We start from the raw sequence: 7,923 nt of genomic DNA, 5'->3' as shown, positions 1-7,923 counted from the left end.
GATATCTCCGTCCTGATGAAGCGCGTTTGGCTCTAGAAAAAGTACACGAAGGTATTTGTGGGCAACACCTGGGGGGAAGAGCACTGACATATAAGATAACCCGTTTAGGCTTCTATTGGCCCGAGATGATGGTCGATGCCAAAGATAATGTGATGAAGTCTGATTATTGTCAGAAACATGCATCGGTTGTTCGACAGTCTCCTGAGATAATGACTTCCATCAATTATCCCATCCTTTTTGCTATGTGGGGAATGGATATACTTGGCCCTTTCCCATGGCCACAGCTCAAAGGAAGTTCCTGATTGTAGCTATAGATTATTTCACTAAGTGGATTAAAACTAAACCTCTAGCTAAGGTCACAACTAAGCAAGTTGCACAATTCCTGTGGGAAAATATCATGTGCAAATATGGAATTCCCCGTATCCTGGTTACCGATAATGGAACACAGTTCAATAATGAAGAGTTCCGGAAGTATTGTGAGGAGAATAATATCAAGTTATGGTTTACCTCCGTAGCTCATCTGCAAGCCAATGGGCAAGCAGAAGTGGCAAATCGTATAATCCTAGATGGTCTGAAGAAGAGGATCGAGAAATCCAGGAACAATTGGGTGGATGAAATACTCCCAATACTTTGGGCCAACAGGACTACTTGTAGAGTCACAACCGGAGCAACACCCTTTATGTTGGCGTATGGAGCAGAGGTGGTTGTTCTTGTGGAAATATCACACTCGTCTCCCAGAATCCAAACATATAATGCTGAAGAAAATGAGTAAGGGCAAAGGCTAGCCCTGGACCTAATTGATGAAGTACGAGATGAGGCGCATGCCAAGATAGTGGAATATCAGAAAAAGGCTTCTTTCTACTACAACTTAGAGTTAAAGAAAGATTCTTCAAGCAAGGTGACTTGGTTCTGAGAAAGGTGGAAGCTTCTGGTGTAGGACAGAAAGGAAAACTCGCTCCAAATTGGGAAGGGCCGTACAAGATCAAAAGTGTCCAAGGAAGAGGATCCTACAAGCTAAAGACTATGGATGGCTTTAAAGTTCCAAGAACTTGGCACGCTCAGAACATGAAAGTCTATTACATATAAGTTTGGTGGAAGAGATGTTCATTTGTCAAAAAGGCAAATAGGTTTAAAAGCACCTAGAAGCTTTGCTAGCTTAGGAATTTATGTTTTATTAAGCTATTATTTTCAAGTTAGTTTTACCAAGACTTTTGTAAGGGATGAATCCCAAGGGGTTATGAAATTTTTAAGTTTCCAATGCATGATATTAAGTTTCTATGACACTCAAAGTTATGGAAAATGAACTAAATGCATAAATTCCAATAAGAGCATAAAGTTTGATAAATAAACTAAGTACGAATAAGAGATACAAAGTTCGATAAATAAGAATAGTCTCAGGAATCAATAGGATAAATAAGCCACACAGGGCTAATAAAACTTTAAGGAGCAGAGATGCCCTCGGCATCCATGTCGTCACCTCCTCCACTCTCGCTCGACGTCTCTGGGGTGTCGGTCTCAGAAGAAGAAGATCTGAGATCCAATGTTGTGGCTCTAGAAGATGACTCTGGTGGAGGGAGAAGCTGGTCCTGGGTGATCATCCGAGACAACTACACGAGTACGAAACCTCTGTAGTAAAGTCTCATCATCGGGGCACATGTAGTCCGTCAGGTTAATGTCGGGACAAGCCTCGTTCAGGATCCCAAGGGCCGTGTCCCAGCCAGTCCTAAAAAACCCAGGGAACACTGTGTTATCCCTAACCCTCATGGACTGAGTAAACTCCTCCGAGTCCAGATAAGAATCAATCGCTCTATCCTTCTCTGCCCTCAGAGTGACCAGCTCGGCATTTGCCTCTCTAATCTCTTCTTTCTTGCACTTCATATTTCTCTCGAGTGAAGCATACTTTCTCTGTTGCCTCCAGAGGGCATTGTCTGCATTATCTGAGGCCTTTTTCCATGACTCGGCTTGCCTCACAGCCACTTGGAAGTAAGCATTAGACTGAAACAAAACGATAAACAAATAGCGTAAGGAAATAGAAAGCTACGAGTATATAAAAGAAAAAGAAGTTTAAGGGGAGAGACCATACTGAGGCCAAAGACTGAGCGCCCATAAGCTTTATCATCTCCAATTCTGGACCCGCCACGATATCAGTGAAGTCCTTAGGGGTCAAGAGTGGTAGGACCAATCCCATGCATGTTTCGTGGATCCAACCACGGTATCCCCTCGACGGAATCCCCAAAGAGGCTGGAAAGCACCAGTGGCAACAAAAGTGGGAGCAGCAGTAGAAGCAGGAGCCGTTGGGATTTCAGTTCCCTTCAAGAAGCCTCCACCATAGGCTTCTTATGCTTTCTTAAGAATCTAGGCTTCAATACCTTACCACGGGTATCCAACCCCGTGAGCTGGGCCTTTTTCATCCTCGTTGTTTCCTCAACAACAGGCAAGTTATCTTCAATGATTTCCTTAGCAGCTGTAAAAAGAAAGAGAAACAAAAACAAGTTGTGTCAATAATGCATGAAAGAAAGTAAAAATAAGAAGGGAAGAAAAATACCCAGCACAGAAACTGAGGAAAGCCCCATATGGATCAGGGAAAACTCCTTTAGGGAGTTATGAGCTCATTATATATGATAGTCTCTTTGGGAGTTAGGTGAATGGATTTGAGGCTACCGTCGCTGACCTTCCGGAAGGAGGATCTAAAGAGGGTGCCCCAGTCTCCATTCTCATGGATTGAAGCACTGTTAAAAATTTGTTTGCATTTGGGCCTTTGTCTAATATAAACCCAGCCACAAGAGTTTTGAGAACTATTGTAACACTGAAAATTTTCCTAAAAACAGCTACTGACAGAGGGAAACCGCTTCTAAGACACAAAACCATGAAACATAAAATGTTTTTCCAAGCATTAGGGGGAAGCTGACAAGGACTAATTTGTAAGTCTGCTAATAAAATAAGAATGAACTAATGAAATGGAAACCTAAGTCTAGCAGTAAGGGCATCTGCGTAGATGAATAGTGTCGGGCTTCCAGTTGCATGTGTGATCACCACCTTCAACATGAACTATCCTAGGGGGGACGGACGCTGTATGTAGTGTTAAGCTTGTTAATAGCATCTACGTTGTACCATTTGTTACAATAGTCAAATGAATCTAAATGTGCATTAGATGGGTATTCATTCCCCTTAGTGTTAATCATGTCTATTAATGACATATAAGAAGAACAGATTTCGATATCATTACCTCGTTTGGAAGCAGAAGCGATCTTAGCTGCCCTCTCAGAACTCTTATCCACCATTAATGAAGAAAGGAGAAGAACTTGAGGCTGAGGAAGGCGGCCGAAAAGGCTAGTTTTAACCGGAAAATTTCTAGAACTTGAGAGAGAGGAGGAAAGCTTCTGAAGTGAGAAATGAGAAATGTGAATTCTCACTTCACTCCCCCCCCCTTATATAGCAGCAATTATCCGGTAAATGGGTCGGTAAAGAAGAAGTTCAACCGGCTGTAGCCAGTCAAAAGCCCTTTTGGGCCCAAACCTGGAACAGTCTGGAAGAATCTAGAGAATTCTGGAAAATAAAATATTGAATTATATAAATAATTCAAAGGATGCTGTAAAACTCCAGAACATTATGGATTTTGGGCTTAAAAGCCCAGAAAAATTGGGCCCAGCCCAAGGATTGAAGTTTGGCCCCATTTCAGAAAAATTGGGCCCATAATAAAAAAGCCCAATGAAAGGCCCAAGGATTGAAGTTTGGCCCAATTAAAATTCAAGAACTACATCCTGACCTCCATTCGGTCAGGAATCTGATTTAATTCCTGGTCGACAACTGCTCGAAAATACCCACAACCAGAAAATAATGGCCATTAATTTGGTCAGAAAAGGGAAAAGCATCAGGTCTTGACCGAAAATTTAATCAGGAATTCAGATCGAAGGTTTCTGATCGAAAATCCCATGATCATAAAATACAGCGCCATTATTCGGTCGAAAACTAATTCAGCAAATAAATCCTGACCGAATTTCGGTTAGGATTCTGGTCGAATAGTTCTGGTTGAATAGTTCTGGTCGAAATTACACACGATCAGGATTAAATGGGAGCTTTATTTGGTCAAAACAGAAATAATCCTGACTGAATTTCGGTCAGGATTCTGATCGACTACTTCTGCTCGAAATGAGCTTCGACCAGAACCAAGGGGAATGTTATTCAACCAGGATCCTGGTCGAAAGGATTCCTGGTCGAAATTATATTAAAAAAATGGGGGGATTCTTGAAAAATTCATGAAAGTTGCAGAAAATTACGGAAATTCCTTAAGAAATTCCTGGAAATTATGAATTTTTTCTGGAAATTAGGAATAAATACTGTAAATTAAGGAAATTTCTTAAAAATTCCTGGAAATTATGAATATTTTCTGGAAATTAGGAATAAATCCTATAAAATTAAGGAAATTCTTTTAAAAAATATCAGAAAACTATGACTATTTTCTGAAAATTAAGGAACAATTTCCAGAAATTATGGAAAATTATTGGAAATTCCTATAAATTAAGGAAAAAATCCAGAAATTAAGGGAAAATTCCTATAAATTAAGGAAAAATCCCAGAAATTAAGGAAAAATTCCTGTAAATTAAGGAAAAATACTGGAAAATTCCTAGAAATAGGTATATGGTAAGAAAATAATAGGGGAGCCCCAATAAAATTATGAAGCCTTGATAAAGGCAAAGATCTTTTTAAATATGTAGGTCGCTCCACACTTTACGTTAAAAACGATACCCTGTAAGGGATTAAGTGAGCTTAACTTCAGCGAAATCTAAAAACGATTTTCCAAAAGTTGGGGGGCCAAATAATAGAGATAAAATCAACCTTGATTATGCCTTAAATGTTGCATTTATTACATTTGATTTGGATTACGAATAAAGGCCCTATAACACCCCCAAATCCGGGGTCGGGGATCTGAGTTGTCACGAGTTCCATTTCTCTTAATAACACTTAATCTTAATAAACAACCAACTACTGCGTACTGTGACCCCACATATATACACACCATAAGTTATAGTCTCAGAGATGAATACCAAAAATAACACAAGTCATTTTGTTCCACAATTATAAACCATTACACCTAAAAAGGGTTTCTGAATAAATTCACATTTTCTTTGCCATTATTACAATTCATAAATATACATAAGTCTGGTACATCAACAGTTGAAAACCTAGCCTATTGGTAGTTCCTACCTCAGCTATAGCGGTATCAACGCCTATAGGAAATTGAGGAATATTTCTTATCCGCTCGCGAATTGGGAGCTTGCTCCTGTTCATCTTGTCTAGCTATTATTGTGTGATGAAAGAATAAAGCAAGGGTGAGCAACAAGCCCAGTGAAATAATATGTATAATAATTAAAAATATATGAGCATTTTCATTGTACTCATGAAAGTCTTGGCAAGCAGAAATGAACCAAGTTTGATATCTTAACGCGATGAAGTTGCAAAATATTTAGTTTATATATATATATATACTTTTTCATAATCTTTGAAATCCTCTGCTATGCATAATATACACAAAGTTCCAGTTTATAAGTTTATAAAAATATCATTGCAAGGTGATCTCATATATCTAACCTTGCCTCAACGATTTTCTGAAAATCTTTGTCGTGCATAAGATAATTATCACTAGATATAAGTTGAAAGGATGAAGTTACAAGATACTCCAATATACTTATATCTTTTCCAAATACTGCTTGAACTACTACCGTTCAAGGTACAATCAGTTTTAAAAGTTCATCATATATCGATGAAGTTACAAGGTAAGACTTGAATAGATTCAATCTTTGAAATATCATTTGAAAGAAATGAAGTTACGAGATACTTCATTAAGTCCCAATATATATATACACCTATATATATATCTCATACATTCCTTGAAAACGTCTGTCATGAAAAGTATAAACAGAGTTGTAATATCCAATGAATTTGGAAAGAAGAAAACTTTGGCATAAACCCGATATCTTGCTGATCAGGCAAAGATACCAATAAGTAATTTTTTCTACTAGTGTATGGATGAATTCCTCGCCGATCATCACCCTGGCTACATTAGGACCTTGCGCTAGACCGTTACCCGGCCACTCACGCATTCATGGACTATCACCCAGCCTCTTACACCTTGATAGACCGTACCCCGGCATGTCGCTTATGCCGACTCAATTAGATGGACTTACTTCCCGAATGTTGGGCAAGTAATCAAATTGTTTTCTCAAAACAACAACCTCGTTGCGAATATAAAATAAATTACAGAGCCGGATCCCTCAGATTTTTGAGCGAGTATTCAAGTCCCCTTCGAAAGGAATATCTTAAATTTGAAAATAAGTTTTGGGATCCGCTCTATAACCTTTAAAATCAATTTTGAAAGCATTTGGAATAAGGATGATTTGATAGAATAAGTCAATTCCAAGATAATTAAAGAATATCTAAATATTATGCTATAAATAATATTGAAATAATGAATAGCTTTTATCAAAGCAAATGAAGTAAAAGTTTTGAAAATAAGTTAATTAAAATATTTAAGGTAAGAATGATTGACGATATCAATCATTTCCCGAATACTTGGCGAATAACGAAACATTATTTTTTAAGAAAATAATGAATATTATTTAATAAAATAAATGGAGTCATAAGTCTTCGAATGAATATTCAAACTAATATTCACTTATAATTTAAAACTATCGAATAAACATTATTCGATTAATAGTTTTGAAAACTATATCTATATATATAATATACTTGGGAACATCGCCTCCCGGTTTAGAAAAATGTTAACTTTTGGGTCCCCTATACTAAGGGTATACGCAAATAATGCCTATCTCTAGCATATATATTATGCAGTTTATAAACAATTGAATCGATAACAAGATATCAAGATTATGAAACAGGCATGCATATATATATATCATATCAGCATGCTCCAATATATAGCAAGATTTGCTAATAACAATCATGAACTTATCACAAGATAATGCATATACATATATACATCACAACAACAGTTATACGGGTAGAAAACTTGCCTGAGTGTTCTGCGGTAGACTTAAGCTTAGAGTGGGTCCGGTAACCTATAAACAACATATAAGCCATAATTAAACCACGATCGCTTAAGAAACTAGACTTTATCCCCTTAGACTCTAACGTTCGATTCTGCGCTTAACGATTTTCATTAGTCGCTCGAGTACCCTCGGCTCCACCATTTATATAAAATTAACCGTTAAATATAATTTACCAACTGCCTAATCCACCTTACATAATTTTTTTCGTAATCCAGTTAGTCTTTTTAAGGGCCTTAAATAAGGTTTTAAAGTCAAGCGAGGGTCGCGAAATGCCATAACTTAAAACGGTCATTTCTCCTAAACCGTACATCAGATCCAAGCGAATCACATATCAAAATGAAGCTTAAAATACAAAATATCTAAGCATGGAAGTTGTTAGTTCTTAGAAGTGGGTGTTCGGGTCCAAAAGTTATGCACAAAACAGTTAAGGAAGATCGGGCATTCAAACCAAGAAGGTTAACTCATTGATCAGGCCCAAGAAGGTTAACACATTGATCAGACCTGTTGGAATAAAGAAATCCCAATAACCCTTAATATTAATTAATTTTGTAATTAATTAATAAGGGATAAATTAGCTAATCAGTAAAGTCCAGATAAGAACGCAATTCCTTAGAGATTGGCCTCCAAGAAATCTCATGGGATAAGTAATCAGTTTCCTACTTCCTAGGACTCCAAAGTCCATTGTAATTCTGAGATTTGCCCACCAAGTCTCCTAACTCTAGTCTAATTCAAAGACTCCCAATATCTATATAATGGGTCTCACCCCACAAATCAGAATTACATTTTTTGAATTAATCTTTGGCAATCAGCAAGGAACGTAGGCATGTTGTTAAGGCAGATCGAGTCACGAGACACA

The sequence above is a fragment of the Apium graveolens genome, chromosome 9 (genome assembly GCF_009905375.1).
Source record: "Apium graveolens cultivar Ventura chromosome 9, ASM990537v1, whole genome shotgun sequence".
NCBI classification, from domain to species: domain Eukaryota; kingdom Viridiplantae; phylum Streptophyta; class Magnoliopsida; order Apiales; family Apiaceae; genus Apium; species Apium graveolens.
Note: the sequence above shows the minus strand (reverse complement) of the source record.